Here is an 18,299-nt window from a genome sequence, read left to right on the forward strand (position 1 = left end):
TCCTGTGGGATCTCAGATGATTGTCCTAACATAGGGCAAGTGTTAGCAAAATGATTGGGATTAACATAGATTGAACAAACTTCCTTAGGTAAGGCAGTTTGTGGATTAGCAACAGGTGTGAAGCCAAATGATAAGATTTAATCGAACTTGTGGTTCAAAGCTTCTATTTGGGTGGCTAACTCACTAGATTTATAAACCTTATAAAGTTTTTTAACCTTATGCATTCCAGGTGAAGACTTAGACCTAGAGGAAGAAACATGTTGTACTGAGTTTTCACTTAGGGGCTCAAATAGTTTCCAAGTGTCAGCCAGACTCTTACGCAAAAAAGCTCCATTACAGGAAGCATCAACCATATTTCTATAGGAATCTGTAAGACTATCATAGGAAATCTGTATTAAGTGCCATTGAGCAATATCATGGTGTGGACACTTTCTTAGAAGATCATTATATCTTTCCCATGCATCATGGAGCTGTTCTCCCGGGATTTGGGAAAATGCCATGATTTCTCTTCTCATTTGTGTGGTCTTACCCACAATGTAGTATCTCTTTAAGAACTCCTGTTACAACATATCGCATATAAATATGGAATTTGTTAGAAGTGACTGCAACCAAGTTCTTGCTTTGTCCTTGAAAGAGAATTAGAAAAGATGCATTCTGAATGAATCATTAGTAAGAGTGGTCAACTTGGTAGTTGAACACAATTCCAAAAACATATCCAAGTGCTTATAAGGATCCTCTGTTGCATACCCATGGAAGGTAGGAAGCATTTGAATCATAGCAGACTTGATCTCAAAATGGGTTGCATTAGCATCCGAAAAAAACAAAGCACGAAGGGGAAGTATATGTGGTAGGAATAAAATGATCCGTCAATTATGGTTGTGGTGGAGGTATAGGTGGAACCCATTCTCCATTACCATTACCATTATTACCCGGTGCATCACGTTGATTAGCCATATTATCAGAGGAACTACCTATAGAATTCAAAAGTCTTTTAAGCTTTCTTAACTGTTTAAGAGTTCTCTCTATTTCAGGATCATGCACTAAAGGTGTGGTCCGATTATGGCGAGTTAACATGCACTGGTTCCACTAATCCTAATAGTAGCAACAATAAAATATTCCAAGTAACAGAAAACAATAAGAACTCACAAAAGGTTTAATAAATTGAAGCTTTTTATCCCTTAAACGTCTTTGTCCTTACTGCTAATTTGTACCTGAAAAGAAAAAGAATTAAGGTGAGATATCAAAAAGTCCGAAGATTGGTAAACCAAAATAAACTAATTAAAAACTAAAACAAAAACTAATCTCCCAAGCAACGGTGCCAAAAGTTTGATCGTGTCTAATTTTACCACTCGCAAAAAGACGATTCCGTGTAGAATAGTGCTATAAAAAGAGGATGTCAAACCCACAGGGAGATGAGATTAGTATTCAGTTTCTAATTTCATTTTATGGTTTACAGGTAACTTGGTTGAAAAGTTTGTAGGTTGTCATGATTAAAAACAAACTAAAATATTAAACTAAGTAATCAGAGAGAGAGATCTTAGGGCTTTGACTTCACCACAATCATCATACTACGATCAATTGTATCAACTCTGGGAATTTAACCAGTTATGTTTTCAAATGAATTGAACTCAATAACATTCGTTCAATTCCGATTTTAAAGAAAGTTGTTTTACAAAATTCAGTTAACTATAACCTATCTGCGGTTAGCGTGGATTATCCACTTACCTACTCTAACTACTTTAGCTATTTTTCAAACAATCCACCTTTCCTAAGCATAGACTATGAAAATATGCTTTTGTAAAAAACATTAGAACACCATTATATGACCTCTATTCTCATGTCCGGCAGGGCTCCACTAGATACCGTCCAATAAGATAGGTTGGGAATAGAAAATAAACCATTGCATCTAAGATAAGGTAATAGCAGTTTATAATTTACTTAAGAATGAAAACCAATTTAGTTGTCTCAGTTGCTCATAGTCATATAATCAAGAAAACATCATATATTAAAATAATCCCAGAGTTAAAACAAGCAAACCATAATTTTAGATTGGGTTATATCAGTGCCCTAAGAGATGAATTAGCTACTCATGATGATGTCGAATAACATCTATGTTAGTGTTGTCTCCATTGTCAAGGATGGCACTTCTCTTCTCAGGATCTTCACTTTCAAGGTTATAAGAACCCTAAAAATCACCATGCTACCAGCCTTCTGAATAATACTATAAAAAAAACTTGAAATTTTGGATCTCATATAGTGTATTTGAACTTGTATGCTTGCTCTGTGAGTTTAGATTTCATTTAGTATGCTTGTGTCGGTATACTTGATTTACGAGATTTTCAAATAAAATGCATACTTATGTAAATATGCTTAGACATTGCATGACTTATCTTAATATGGTTTAGTATACATGTTTAACATTGTTTAGTATACTTGAGCATGTATACTTATATGCCGTTGTTCACTTTAAACTGCACGAGTAGCTTAGGATGCTCCCTGAGTCTCACTTTGATATAGACGTTAGGTGGCAGGAGCCCCTTTGACATGTTTCACCTTAAGATAATATAATTGTAAAATGCTAGGTCGATGCATGCTCATCTCCTACAAGTAGCTTTATGTTACTCACCCATGTAGTGGGGACATTTTTCAGGTACCGGGATCAAGATTCGGGATTCACATCATGTTTAGATGATTTGTAGACTTGAAGTTTTCATTTCTTATAAAAGTTGGCTTGAAATGCCATTTGTAGTCTTATATGTCAAAATGTGTATATTTGATTCCAATTATGTAATGTGTACATAAGTACACTCTATGCAATGTATTTGACATGTATGAGATGAGGCCGGAGGCCAATGACATGTATCTTGTATTCTATGCGACTTTAACTTTATGAAATATTATGAAAATATTGAAAAATGCTACATCATTGCTTCATAACTTTTGCATCTGGTGTGGGAATTCCATTCTCATTCTTTCATAGGGTCTTATAAATCATGTTTGAAGTGTGGCCAAGGGCCAAACGGTAATTTGAAATCATTTGATAATTTTGGTTTTCAAATTTCCCATTTCTTGTTCATTTTTGCCCTTTTGCCCGTTGGGGGGTCAGATTTTGTATCGGTAGTATTTTTAAGTCATGGACCATTGTAGCCCATCCAAATAGGTAAGTTACATTTGTGTGCATGGTCATTTCCGGGCAAACCTTCTTCTTTGGTGAAATGAGCCTCCTATGGACTCATTTTGAAATTTTCTTGCATAATCTGATCGAGGGGCATTTTAGATGTTTCACATTAGTTTTAATTTCTTCTTTTGACATGGTTGAATAGAAAATGTGATTTTAGGAGGGGTTTCTTCTTCGTGTTTTTCTGGAAAATGTCATCTTGGTACTGGAAATCCCTCGTGAAGTTTCAGCTTCCAGTTTGCATTTTAGCAGCTTTTTGGCCTTCATGACCAGATTTCATGGAGGGGAATTTTTCGGCATTTTATAGTGAGTTTTGTTTGAATTCTCTCTTAAGTCATATAGAAAACTTGATATTAGGGGGGGTTTCTTCTTTGTCTTTTTCCAGAAAAAGTCGTCTTGACCTCCGTTTCAAGCCTCAGTTCTGGAAAACTTGCTTTGGACATTTGCTGCCAGCATGGGCATGCCATTGGGCGCCGGGTACGGGGCACCCAGCGTGCATGGGGCATGTCATGGCCTTCGTCGGGCTGCCACGACGTCAAAACTTCAAATACTCATTTCTCCCTCGTCCAGACTCCATATCGAGTGAAAGTTTACCCTTTTAGCCTTAAGTGCTCGTTTTACTTCGTCATACCGTTTCTCCTTCGTCCGGACTCCGAATCATGCGATTCTTGAGTCCATCTTGATTAGTTTTTCGTTGTCCTTCCAGCGGTGTGCTCGGTGGCACCTGAGTCCACAGCTTTTAGAAATGACTATTTTGCCCCTGAGGGCTTATTTGTCATATTTTTGATCTTTTGCTTCTGCATCAGTTCTCATTGAGTTCCATGACTTCATGGAAGGTCACTTTGACTTCTTAGAGTCTTGTTTTCTGTTTTCGCTTCCGCAATTCAGATCCGTTATCGGGTCAATCTTTGGTTCACCACAGGATGCACTGGCTTGAAAAACCAGGGCCGTTACAGGTGGTATCAGAGCTCCCAGGTTTGAATACCTTGGGATGATTGGTTTTGGGTGCATATCACATTTCTGTTGCTTTATTTTACGTGTTAATATGCTTCATGATAACATGTTTTGGCTTGATACCATGTTTATGTGCTTATGTGCTATATGTGTTATGCTATCTGTTTAGCTTGTTTTGATTCTAATGTAAAGAGTATGACATATGATGTATGCTAGATTATATTTGTATATGCATGATTGTGGTGCATATTTGGCATGACACGGGATTGGTCATTGAGGCACGAGTTGAGGTTGATGGTGATTGTAGTCAAAGTTTTATTGTAGTTTAGGTTGTTGTTGACCTAGAGTTAACTTTGGATAGGTGGAGAGACACCTTTTGTTTAGGCTCTCATGGGGTGAGCCATTAGGCATGATCGTAGTACTGGATTTGTTGATTTTGGGCCATGATTAGGTTTTGGACCTTTTGGGCACCTTGGTTGTTTTGGAAGGTTCCTCTAAGATTGCAATTTTCGTGGGCGGGTACGTTATAGGTGGGTGCATGGCACTGTCATTCTACCGTGCTGGCTAGCTACGAGCACTGTTCGGCTGGAATCAGCTTTGGCTTTTGTTTTGATTAGCGTTGTCCTTTTCATCGATGATGATGATGTTGTGTTGGGGATCAGTCGTAGTGATTGATTTGGTTGTTATTGGTATGTCAATAGTTGCCGCTTTCTTTGAGTTTTCCTTGCGTGATGACGCTTTTGGGATAAAGTCGATTGATTGACGTTTGGGGTTGGTGAGAGCATTGCACCATTAGTGTCACTTATATTGTCACCTTTAGATTTGGAGATGGATTATTAGAGTTTTACCAGTGTGGTAAGGGCTCACGTTGTTTTGAGATAGGTTATGGTCATATTTATTTTGTCTTGAGCTGTCCATTTCTTTAAGGTGGGAAGAATGTTTCCTTTTCGTATTTGTCGTGTTGACACTTGTGGGGGGGGGGGGGGGGGGATAGTGTTCTCACCTTTTCTTGGTCTGTGTTTCTGACTTCAGAAGGAGTGAGCCTCTTCTCTTTGTTGCCTTGTGCACGGTTTGGGGTTTGTTGGTCCGTGAGGATCATTGTTGTCGTTTTGAGTCCTTGGTGAGGATTTGGTGGATTTTGGTCGACTTACTTCCATGGAGGGGGTGAAGTCTTTAACCTTATTGTCTTTCTTTCAGAGATGGGGTTGTGGTGCTCAAAGTGAATTGATTTATGTGAGATCATTTTCGGGGACTTGTGTCCATTTGATTGAGGATTTGGTTGATTCATGAGGTGAGCTCGATGCTCTTTTGAGAATGTCTTTTACAGACTTGCTTTGGTTTTTGGAGACCTGGATGTAGTTGACTCTTAGGAGAGGTTTTGAAAAATCGCTGTTGGATTTGGCTTATTTATGGAGTTTTCTCGTCCTAGTTATGGTTAGGCGTAGTTTTAAGGAGTTGTTGTTCCAGTGATTAATTGTGGATTGAAATTGGAGGATTTTGATTTAGCTTGGTGATGCCAAGCACGGTTTTGAGAGATTCATTTTGTGACTTTGGTTGTCAGGACTTGATGTGTGTACCGCTTAGTGGACTTGTATTTCGGGGATTTAGTCATTCGTGATAAGGATTTTGATCCGATGTTTGATTTCGGTGTGGTTTTGTTGTTGATCTGTTTCAGGATGATATCTGGAATTTCGAGACATTAGAGTTGTTGGTTCTGTGGTATTGAAGATTTAAGGCCTTAAGTGTAACGGTGCCAGTGACATTGTTGTCAGAGCTTTAGGATTGCTACCCCAACTCTCACAAGCTGCCTGGTTTCCGTAGTACTTTTGGTAATGATGATTCACGACATTGATATCATTGGTATCGAAAGGTTTCATGGGTAGACCTAGTTGGGGGTAGGTTATGAACAAATGCCTTATACTGTCATGCTACCATACAAAGTTGTGTGTTGTAGGCGAGTGCTAGTTGCCGTCGATGCTACATTACTGACATGTAAGTATGGGCGGGCACTAGGTACTATCGTTGCTACCACACATTTGAGTACGTCGTGGGCGGGTTCTGGTCGCTATTCGTACTGCCATGTTGTCTTTGTTCTGTATCTTGATTTGATACGTGATTATCTTGGAGTTCTTTTGGGGGTTGTTTTTGGATTGGTATGATGGTTCATCAGGAGAAATGCTTACGGTTGTTGTCTTCCGTTCCTTTGTCTGGCGTCGGGTTCTATGAGTGACCTTTGACTTGTCGTGTGGCCGTGCGGTCATTTTTCTTTTGAGTGGTTGTCCTGTCGTAAGCACGTGGGTGCGAATGGCATTGGTTTACGTGTTGTCTTCTAGTTTTGGAATTGCTCTCGTAGCATGTCGTGGGGTACTCGGAGATGTACTCTGTAGTTATCTTAGTTTTGCCTTTTGTTTTGTTGGGGCTGGATTTCAGGGACGAAATCCCTTTAAGGTGGGAAGGTTGTAATGACCCGGTCATTTTCTTCCTTTTCCTTTTTCCTCAAATTTTGCGGATAAATTTTTTTCCATTGTTTTTTCTTTTCTGTGGATGGTTTTTCGTCACTTAGTGTCATCTTGAGTGCTCAGAAATGGTTTCTGAGACTCTTTTCCGCGGATTGACAACTTCCTTTGAGGACCGAGTGATTTCCACAATTTTCGTTTTTTGACACTATTCACTTTTTTGTCCTTATTCCTACTTCGTCCTTTTCCCTATTTCGTCTTTTCCCCGTTTGTCACTTTGTTGGCAAAATCTCACTTCTTGTGCTCGGAGTTGGTTTTTGACTTTAGATATCTTTATCGTGAGTGGTTTCCATGAAATACGTATCTTTACTTTTGTAGGAAAATACTCTGGTTGCTCCCGGTGTCCATAGGGGCATGGATGCATAATTCTTTGAAACTAATTTCTTTTCTTGGGGTGTTTTTCGTAAATATCTTTTGAAGATATTTTATTTCAGGGGTATCTAATAAAATATCTTTTAGAAGATATTTTCATTCTGGGGCAGTTTTGTAGTTAACCCTTTTTGTGGGGGCCTTTGTGCAATTAATGAAAGTTGTTGCAAATTATCTTGTTTTGAGTCTGGATCCTTCAACGAGATTCAATTTCACTTTTTGTCAAGTCGTAAACTCTTAGAAGTCCCTTCTGGTCGATGTTTTCCAGTTTCAGGGTTTCTGACCCCGATTTGCGCCAAACTTGTTTGGGGCATAACTTCTGCTCGAGACTCAGTCTTTGACGTCGTTTCTTCTGTTATTCTTCTTTTCTCATTTTGAATCTTTTTCGTTCACAGAGTTTCATCATTTTAGCGCGTCTACTCAAATTTCACTTTTCCGGACCCGGCGGGGCCCGTTCGGGGCACTTTTCGAGATTTCTATAAAAGGGGGATGAGATATTTTTTTTTTCATCTTCCCCACTCTCTTGCACGACTTGAAGCTTCCATGGCAGCCCAAGGGAGGCTGCCACCTTCTCTCTCCTCATTTGCACTTCATTTCTTTGTCAGAACATAGTAGGGCCTTTGCGTTTTGTGTTCGTGTTGACTACGCGCTTCTTTCACCCTTATTAGAACCCATTTCTGGCCAAATTTTAAGTTTGGTTTTGAAGTGAAGTTGTGATTTTCATGGGTCCTCTTTGGAGTTTATCGTTCAAGGCGTTGTTCCCGACGAAACCCCGAAGTATTTTTGGATTCGAAGCCGTTTCGTTTTGATGGCTTTTGAAATTTTCATCTTAAATTGAGGTAGGGGGGTTTTAGGGTTATATTAATATTGTATTGATTGTTATATGAGCATATACAACTTGTGAGCATGCCTTGTTCAAGTTATAGAATTTAATTTAATTATTTTCTTTGTTTAAGATTTAATTCTCATGATGCTAGGCAACTTAGAATTAAATTGTGGCATGTTAGAAATTTAGGCCTTGGTATGGTGGTTGATATATATTAAATTGGGATTATTTGAATAAGAATTGCAAATTTTATTTAATATTTATCTTTTGTTAAAGTTTAATTCTCCTAGTTGTATCAAGCATGGAATCAATTTGTAATGTGATATTAAAGTAGGCCTTGGTGAGTTCTTTAACATATATAAAATTGAGGACATTTAGATATGTTTGAAAATCTAGAGAAAATTAATTAATTAGCTTAATTAATTTTATTTTTAAGTGTTGTAGTCACTTAAATTGATTTTGGGTATAATATACGTGAAGACTATGTTATGTCCTTTAACATATATTAATTTGAGTTTTATTTGGGATTAATATGAAATCTAGAAACTTTTCATGTTAGGTTGAAAATCCCTTTTAATGTAGTGAAATTAATTACCTTGTGAGCATATTACTAATTGGATGTAGAATTAGTACTTGGGGCCTCTTAAAATGGTAATTGGACTTAGCATGATATATAATATCATTGACTTCTGAAGCTTGTTTAAACATATCTTGTGTAGGTATATAGCTTGTTAGAATATTACAATTGTTTACCTTGAAAGCTTGTTACTAAATTGAAGCTTATTTAGCACTTGTGGCATAGGATGGTAATGTGATTCAATTGTTGTAAAATATTCTTGCTTTGTGTATAATTGCATATTGGAGACTTGACAAGTCATATGCTATTTAGACTTGAATCCTAAGACATGGTTTGTGTGGATTCAACCTTATTTGTGCATGGAAGATGGTTTTCTGCATTATTGATTTTTATATAAGTTTGGTCAAACTTATTGATTTTGGTATAAGTTTTAAACTTATTGATTTTGGGAAGCTTGTAAGGATATATTTCACGTGATGGCTAGGGTTTGGCTCTAATACGGAGACAAGAGTCTTCTAAGTCATAAGTGCGCACTAGGTAGTACCTTGTGGATCGTAATTGCCCAGAATAACTTATGCATGTGCGCACTAGGTAGTGGCGTGTGGGTCGTAATTGCCCGGAAACCCTTGCTTGGTCTAGTGACCGCATGTCCTAGTCTTTCCACTATTTGATTTCGTATTTAATTTCAAGTTGTTAATCATGGATTTCTTGTAGCTTAAGAATTGATGCTTGCTTTGTATATTTGAATCCTATTTAGTATACTTGAACTTGTATACTTGCTCCGTGAGTTTAAATTTCATTTAGTATGCTTGTGCCGTGTATACTTGTTTTAGGCGTATCTCTTTTAGCTTAGTATACTTGTGTTCGTATACTTCATTTACGAGATTTCCATATAAAATGTATACTTGTGTACATATGGTTAGACATTGCATGCCTTGTCCTAATATGGTTTAGTATACTTGGAAATGTATGCTTGTATGTTGTGTAGCATGTTTTAACAATACTTAGTATACTTGAGCATGTATCCTTGTGTGCCGTTGTTCACTTTAAATTGCATGAGTGGCTTAGGATGATCCCTGAGTCTCATTTTGAAATAGACGTTAGGTGGCATGAGCCCTTTGATATGTTTCACCTTAAGGTGATATAATTGTAAAATGTTAGGTCGATGCATGCTCATCTCCTACGAGTAGCTTTATGTTACTCACCCACATAGTGGGGACATTTTCAGGTACCGGGATCAAGATTCGGGATTCACATCATGCTTGGATGATTTCTAGACTTGAAGTTCTCATTTCCTGTAAATGTTGGCCTGAAATGCCATTTATAGCTTTATATGTCAAAATGTGTAAATTTGATTCTATTTTTGTAATGTGTACATAAGTACACTCTTTACAATGTATTTGACATGCATGAGATGAGGCCATAGGCCAATGGCATCTAATTTGTATCCTATGTAACTTTTAACTTCATGAAATATTATGAAAATATTGAAAAATGCCAAGCCATTGCTTCACTATGCTTGCATCGGGTGTAGGAATTCCATTTGTATTCTTTCATAGGGTCTTATAAATCATGTTTGAAGTGTGGCCAAGGGCCAAAGGGTAATTTGAAATCATTTGATAATTTTGGTTTTCAAATTTCCCTTTTCTTGTTCATTTTTGCCTTTTTGCCCGTTGGGGGGTCGGATTTTGTATCGGTGGTATTTTGAAGCCGTGAACCATTGTTGCGCGTCCAAATAGATAAGTTACGTTTGCATGCCTGGTTGTTTCCGGGCAAACCTTCTTCTTTGTTGAAATGAGCCTCCTATGGATTCATTTTGAAATTTTGTTACATAATCTGATTTAGGGGCATTCTAGATCTTTCACTTTAGTTTTAATTTCTTCTTTAAACAAAGTTGAATAGAAAATGTGATTTTAGGGGTGTTTCTTGTTCGTGTTTTTCCAGAAAATGTCGTCTTGGTACCGAAAATCCCTCGTGAAGTTTCAGCTTCCAGTTTGCATTATAGCAGCTTTTTGGCCTTCATGACCAGATTTCACGGAGAGGCATTTTGGGCATTTTATATTGAGTTTTTTTTTTAATTCTCTCGCAATTTACGTAGAAAACTCAATTTTAGGGCGGGTTTCTTCTTCGTGTTTTTCTAGAAAAACTCGTCTTGACCTCCGTTTCAACCCTCAGTTCCGGAAAGCCTGCTTTGGACCCTTGCTGCCAGCATGGGCATGCCATTGGGCACCGGGCGCGCATGGGGCATGTCATGGCCTTCGTCGGGCCACCGCGACGTCAAAAACTTCAGACACTCGTTTCTCCCTCGTTCGGACTCAAAATCGAGTAAAATTTTTTTTGTCCTTGATTAATTTTTTGCTGTCTTTCCAACGGTATGCTCGGTAGCACCCGGATCTTCCTGGATAATTACCAGTTTACCCTTTTAGCCTTAAGTGCTCGTTTTTCTTCATTATGCCGTTTCTCCTTCGTCCGGACTCCGGATCATGCAATTCTTGAGTCCATCTTGATTAGTTTTTTTGTTTTCCTTCCAGCGGTGTGCTCGGTGACACCTGATTCCACAGTTTTCATAATGATTATTTTACCCCTGAGGGCTTATTTGTCATATTTTTTATCTTTTGCTTCCGCATCAGTTCTCATTGAGTTCCACGACCTCATGGGAGGTCACTTTGACTTCTTAGAGTCTTGTTTTCTGTTTTTGCTTCCGCAATTCAGATCCGTTATCTGGTCAATCTTCAGCTCATCACAAGACGCACTGGCTTGAAAAACCAGGGCCGTCACGGGTGGTATCAGATCGCACAAGTTTGAATGCCTTGGGATGATTGGTTTTGGGTGCATATCACATTTTTTTTGCTTTGTTTTTCGTGTTAATATGCTTCATGATAACATGTTTTGGCTTGATAACATGTTTATGTGCTTACGTGCTATATCTGTTATGCTATCTGTTTAGCTTGTTTTGTGGGGGCCATTGTGCAATTAACGAAAGTTATTGCAAATTATCTAGTTTTGCACCTGGATCCTCGCACGGGATTTATTTTCACTTTTCATCGAGTCGTAAACTCTTAGAACTCCCTTCTGGTCGATGTTTTCCAGTTTTAGTGTTTTTGGCCCCAGTTTGCGCCAAACTTGTTTAGGGTATAACTTTCTGCTCGGGACTCGGTTTTTAACTCTGTTTCTTCCGTTATTCTTATTTTCTTACTATGAATCTTTTTTGTTCACAGAGTTTCATCATTTGAGTGCGTCTACTCAAATTTCACTTTTCCAGACCCGGCGGGGCCCGTTCGGGCAACTTTTTGAGATTTCTATAAAAGGGGGATGAGATATTTTATTTTTTTCATCTTCCCCACTCTCTTGCATGACCTGAAGCTTCCATGGCAGACCAAGGGAGGTTGCCACCTTCTCCCTCCTCATTTGAACTTCATTTATTTGTCAGAACATAGTAAGGCCTTTGCGTTTTGTGTTCGTGTTGACTACGCGCTTCTTTCACCCTTATTAGAACCCATTTCTGGCCAAATTTTGAAGTAAAGTTGTGATTTTCATGGGTCTTCTTTGGAGTTTATCGTTCATGGCGTTGTCCCCGACGAAACCCCGAAGTATTTTCGGATTCGGAGCTATTTCGTTTTGATGGCTTTTGAGATTTTCATCTCAAATTGAGGTAGGGGGTGTTTTAGGGTTATATTAATGTTGTATTGATTGTTATATGAGCATATACAACTTGTGAGCATGCCTTGTTCAAGTTATAGAATTTAATTTAATTATTTTCTTTGTTTAAGATTTAATTCTCATGATGCTAGACAACTTAGAATTAAATTGTGGCACGCTAGACTTTTAGACCTTGGTATGGTGGTTGATATATTAAATTGGGATTATTTAAATAATAATTGCAAATTTTATTTAATATTTATCTTTTGTGAAAGTTTAATTCACCTTGTTGTATCAAGCATGGAATCAACTTGTAATGTGATATTAAAGTAGGCCTTGGTGAGCTCTTAAACATATATTAAATTGAGGACAATTAGATATGTTTGAAAATCTAGAGAAAATTAATGATTTAGCTTAATTAATTTTATTTTTAAGTGTTGTAGTCACTTAAATTGATTTTGGGTATAATATATGTGAAGACTATGCTATGTCCTTTAACATATATTAATTTGAGTTTATTTGGGATTAATATGAAATCTAGAGACTTTTCATGTTTGGTTGAAAATCCCTTCTAATGTAGTGAAATTAATTACCTTATGAGCATATTACTAATTGGATGTAGAATTAGTACTTGAGGCCTCTTAAAATGGTAATTGGACTTAGCATGATATATAATATCATTGACTTCTAAAGCTTATTTAAATATATCTTGTGTAGGTATGTAGATTGTTAGAATATTACAATTGTTTATCTTGAAAGCCTGTTACTAAATTGAAGCTTATTTAGTACTTGTGGCTTAGGATGGTAATGTGATTCAATTGTTGTAAAATATTCTTACTTTGTGTATAATTGCATATTGGAGACTTGAAAAGTCATAAGCTACTTAGACTTGAATCCTAGGACATGGTTTGTGTGGATTCAACCTTATTTGTGCATGGAAGATGGTTTTATGCATTATTGATTTTTATATAAGTTTGGTCTAACTTATTGATTTTGTATAGGTTTTGAATTTATTGATTTTAGGAAGCTTGTAAGGACATATTTCACGTGATGGCTAGGGTTTGGCTCTAGTACGGAGACAAGAGTCTTCTAAGTCATAAGTGCACACTAGGTAGTACCTTGTGGGTCGTAATTGCCCAGAATAACTTATACATGTGCGCACTAGGTAGTGCCGTGTGGGTCGTAATTGCCCGGAAACCCTTGCTTGGTCTAGCAACTGCATATCCTAGTCTTTCCACTATTTGATTTTGCATTCAATTTCAAGTTGTTAATCATGGATTACTTGTAGCTTGAGAATTGATGCTTGCTTTGGATATTTGAATCCTATTTAGTATACTTGAACTTGTATACTTACTCCGTGAGTTTAAATTTCATTTAGTATGCTTGTGCCGTGTATACTTGTTTTAGGCGTATCTCTTTTACCTTAGTATACTTGTGTTCATATACTTGATTTACGCGATTTCTATATAAAATGTATACTTGTGTACATATTCTTAGACATTGCATGACTTGTCTTAATATGGTTTAGTATACTTGGAAATGTATGCTTGTATGTTGTGTAACATGTTTTAACAATGCTTAGTATACTTGAGCATGTATCCGTATGTGCCCTTGTTCACTTTAAATTACATGAGTAGCTTAGGATGATCCCTGAGTCTAATTTTGAAATAGACGTTAGGTGGCATGAGCCCTTTGACATGTTTCACCTTAAGGTGATAGTTGTAAAATGCTAGGTCGACGCATGCTCATCTCCTACGAGTAGCTTTATGTTACTTACCCATGTAGTGGGGACATTTTTCAGGTACCAGGATCAAGATTCAGGATTCACATCATGCTTAGATGATTTGTAGACTTGAAGTTCTCATTTTTTGTAAATGTTGGCTTGAAATGCCATTTATAGCTTTATATGTCAAAATGTGTAAATTTGATTCAATTTTTGTAATGTGTACATAAGTACACTCTTTACAATGTATTTGACATGTATGAGATGAGGCCATTGGCCAATGACATGTAATTTGTATCCTATGTAACTTTTAACTTCATGAAATATTATGAAAATATTGAAAAATGCCGAGTCATTGCTTCACTATGATTGCATCGGTTTTGGGAATTCCATTTGTATTCTTTTGTAGGGTCTTATAAATCATGTTTGAAGTGTGGCCAAGGGCCAAATGGTAATTTGAAATCATTTGATAACTTTGGTTTTCAAATTTCCCTTTTCTTGTTCATTTTTGCCTTTTTGCCCGTTGGGGGGTCAGATTTTGCATCGGTGGTATTTTTAAGCCGTGGACCATTGTAGCGCGTCTAAATAGGTAAGTTACGTTTGCGTGCATGGTCGTTTCCAGGCAAACCTTCTTCTTTGGGGAAATGAGCCTCCTATGGACTCATTTTGAAATTTTGTTGCATAATCTGATCTTGGGGTATTCTAGATCTTTTACATTAGTTTTAATTTCTTCTTTCAACATGATTTAATAGAAAATGTGATTTTAGGGGGGGGGTTTCTTCTTTGTGTTTTTCCGAAAAATGTCGTCTTGGCACCGGAAATCTCTCATGAAGTTTCAGCTTCCAGTTTGCATTGTAGCAGCTTTTTGGCCTTCATGACCAGATTTCATGGAGGGGCATTTCGGGCATTTTATAGTGAATTTTTTTTTAATTCTCTCACATGTAACGTAGGAAGCTCGATTTTTAGGGGGGGTTTCTTCTTCGTGTTTTTCCAGAAAAACTCGTCTTAACTTCCGTTTCAAGCCTCAGTTCTGGAAAACCTACTTTGGATCCTTGCTACTAGCATGAGCATGCCATTGGGCGCCAGCGCCGGGCGCGCATGGGGCATGTCATGGCCTTTGTCGGGCCACTGCGACGTCAAAACTTCAAACAATCGTTTCTGCCTCGTCCGGACTCCAAATTGAGTGAAATTTTTTTTTAACTTGATTAATTTTTTGCTGTCTTTCCAATAGTATACTTGATTGCACCTGAATATTCCTAGATAATTACCAGTTTACCTTTTAGCCTTAAGTGCTCGTTTTTCTTCATCTTGCCGTTTCTCCTTCGTCCGGACTCTGAATCATGCGAATCTTGAGTCCATCTTGATTAGTTTTTTGTTGTCCTTCTAGCGGTGTGCTCGGTGGCACCCGAGTCCATAGTTTTCAGAAATGACTATTTTGCCCCTGAGGGCTTATTTGTCATATTTTTGATCTTTTGCTTCCGCATCAATTCTCATTGAGTTCCATGACCTCATGGAAGGTCACTTTGACTTCTTAGAGTCTTATTTTCTATTTTCGCTTCCACAATTTAGATCCGTTATCAGGTCAATCTTCGGTTCATCACAAGACGCACCGGCTTGAAAAACCAGGGCCGTCACAGGTGGTATCAGAGCTCCCAGGTTTGAATACCTTGGGATGATTGGTTTTGGGTGCATATCACATTTCTGTTACTTTGTTTTACGTGTTAATATGCTTCATGATAACATATTTTGGCTTAATAACATGTTTATGTGCTTACGTGCTATATGTGTCATGCTATCTGTTTAGCTTGCTTTGATTCTAATGTAAAGAGCATGACATATGATGTATGCTAGATTAGATTTATATATGCATGATTGTGGTGCATATTTGGCATGACACGGGATTGGTCATTGAGGCACGAGTTGAGGTTAATGGTGATTGCAGTCACAGTTTCATTGTAGTTTAGGTTGTTGTTGACCTAGAGTTAACTTTGGATAGGTGGAGAGACACCTTTTGTTTAGGCTCTCGTGGGGTGAGCCATAGGCACGATCGTAGTACTGGATTTGTTAATTTTGGGCTACGATTATGTTTTGGACCTTTTGGGCACCTTGGTTGTTTTGGAATGTTCCTTTGAGATTGCAATTTTTGTGGGCAGGTACGCTATGGGCCGGTGCATGGCACTGTCATGCTACCATGCTAGCTAGCTACGAGCGCAGTTCGGCTGGAATCAGCTTTGGCTTTTGTTTTGACAGGCGTTGTCCTTTTGATCGATGATGATGATGTTGTGTTGGGGATTAGTCGTACTGATTGATTTGGTTGTTATTGGTATGTCAATAGTTGCCGCTTTCTTTGAGTTTTCCTTGCGTGATGATGCGTTTGGGATTAAGTCGATTGATTGACGTTTGGGGTTGGTGAGAGCATTGCACCGTTAGTTTCACTTGTAGTGTCACCTTTAGATTTGGAGATGGATTGTTAGAGTTTTACCAGTGTGGTAAGGGTTCACGTTGTTTTGAGACAGGTTGTTGTCACATTTGTTTTGTCTTGAGCTGTTCATTTCTTTAAGGTGGGAAGAATGTTTCCTTTTCGTGTTCGTCGTGTTGACACTTGTGGGGGGGGGGGGGGGATAGGGTTCTCACCTTTTCTTGGTCTGTGTTTGGGACTTCACAAGGAGTGAGTCTCTTCTTTTCGTTGTCATGTGCACGGTTTGGGGTTGGTTGGTCCGTGAGGATCATTGTTGTTGTTTTGAGTCCTAGGTGAGGATTTGGTGAATTTTGGTCGACTTACTTCCATGGAAGGGGTGAAATCTTTGACCTTATTGTCTTTCTTTCAAATATGGGGTTGTGGTGGTCAAAGTGAATTGATTTGTGTGAGATCATTTTCGGGGACTTTTGTCCATTTGATTGAGGATTTGGTTGATTTATGAGGTGAGCTCGATGTTCTTTTGAGAATGTCTTTTGGAGATTTGCTTTGGTTTTTGGAGACCTGCATGTGGTTGACTCTTAGGAGAGGTTTTGAAAGATCACTATTAGATTTGGCTTTTTTATGGAGTTTTCTCGTCCTAGTTATGGCTAGGCGTAGTTTTAAGGAATTGTAGTTCCAGTGATTGATTGTGGATTAAAATTAAAGGATTTTGATTTAGCTTGGTGATGCCAAGCACGGTTTTGAGAGATTTATTTTGTGACTTTGGTTGTCAGGACTTGATGTGTGTACCGCTTAATGGACTCGTATTTCGGGGATTTAGTCGTCCGTGATAGGGATTTTGATCCGATGTTTAATGTCGGTGTGGCTTTGTAGTTGATCTGTTTTAGGATGATATCTGGAATTTCGAGACATTAGAGTTGTTGGTTCTGTGGTATTGAGGATTTAAGGCCTTAAGCGTAGCGGTGCCTACGACATTGTTGTCAGAGCTTTGGGATTTGCTACCCAAACTCTCACAAGATGCCTGGTTTCTGAGGTACCTTTGGTAATGATGATTTACGACATTGATGTCATTGGTATCGAAAGGTTTCATAAGTAGACTTAGTGGGGGTAGGTTATGAATAAATGCCTTATACTGTCATGCTACCGTACAAAGTTGTGTGTTGTGGGCGAGTGCTTGTTGCCGTCGATACTACCTTACTGACGAGTAAGTGTGGGCGGGCACTAGATACTATCATTGCTACCACACATTTGAGTACGTCGTAGGCGGGTTCGGGTCGCTATTCGTACTGCCATGTTCTCTTTATTCTGTACCTTGATTTGATACATGATCATCTTGGAGTTCTTTTGGGGGTTGTTTTTGGATCGATATGATGCTTCATCAGGAGAAATGCTTACGGTTGTTGTCTTCCGTTCCTTTGTCTGGCGTTGGGTTCTGTGAGTGACCTTTGACTTGTCGTCTGGCCGTGCGGTCATTTTTCTTTTGAGAGGTTGTCCTGTTGTAAACACGTGGGTCTTCTAGTTTTGGAATTGCTCTTGTAGCATGTCGTGGGGTACTCAGAGATGTACTCCGTAGTTATCCTAGTTTCGCCTTGTGTTTTGTTGGTGCTGGATTTCGGGGACGAAATCCCTTTAAGGTGGGAAGGTTGTAATGACCCGGTCATTTTCTTCTTTTTCCTTTTTCCCAAATTTTGCAGATAAATTTTTTTCCATTGTCTTTTCTTTTTTGTGGATGGTTTTTCATCACTTAGTGACATCTTGAGTGCTCGGAAATGGTTTCTGAGACTCTTTTCTATGGATTGACAACTTCCTTTGAGGACCGAGTCATTTCCACAATTTTTGTTTTTTTACACTATTCACTTTTTTGTCCTTATTCCTATTTTGTCCTTTTTCCTATTTCGTCTTTTCCCCGTTTGTCACTTTGTTGACAAAATCTCACTTCCTGTGCTCGGAGTTGGTTTTTGACTTCACGTATCTTTATCGTGAGTGATTTCCACGAAATACGTATCTTTACTTTTGTAGGAAAGTACTCTAGTTGCTCCCGGTGTCCATAGGGGCATGGATGCATAATTCTTTGAAATTAATTTCTTTTCTTGTGGTG

The 18,299-nt window shown here is 38.2% G+C and overlaps 1 non-coding gene across 1 annotated transcript; it reads left to right on the top strand.

The window, feature by feature from the left end:
• The first annotated feature begins 411 nt into the window (after positions 1–411).
• On the top strand, positions 412–517 carry LOC132287520 (small nucleolar RNA R71). Its single transcript, XR_009473054.1, has one exon. It is a non-coding gene; the product is annotated as a small nucleolar RNA R71 (small nucleolar RNA).
• Positions 518–18,299: the final 17,782 nt, after the last annotated feature.

This window comes from Cornus florida, unplaced genomic scaffold (genome assembly GCF_030987335.1).
Source record: "Cornus florida cultivar Cherokee Brave unplaced genomic scaffold, ASM3098733v1 CherokeeBrave_3.0.0_Hap2_Chr11, whole genome shotgun sequence".
NCBI classification, from domain to species: Eukaryota; Viridiplantae; Streptophyta; class Magnoliopsida; order Cornales; family Cornaceae; genus Cornus; species Cornus florida.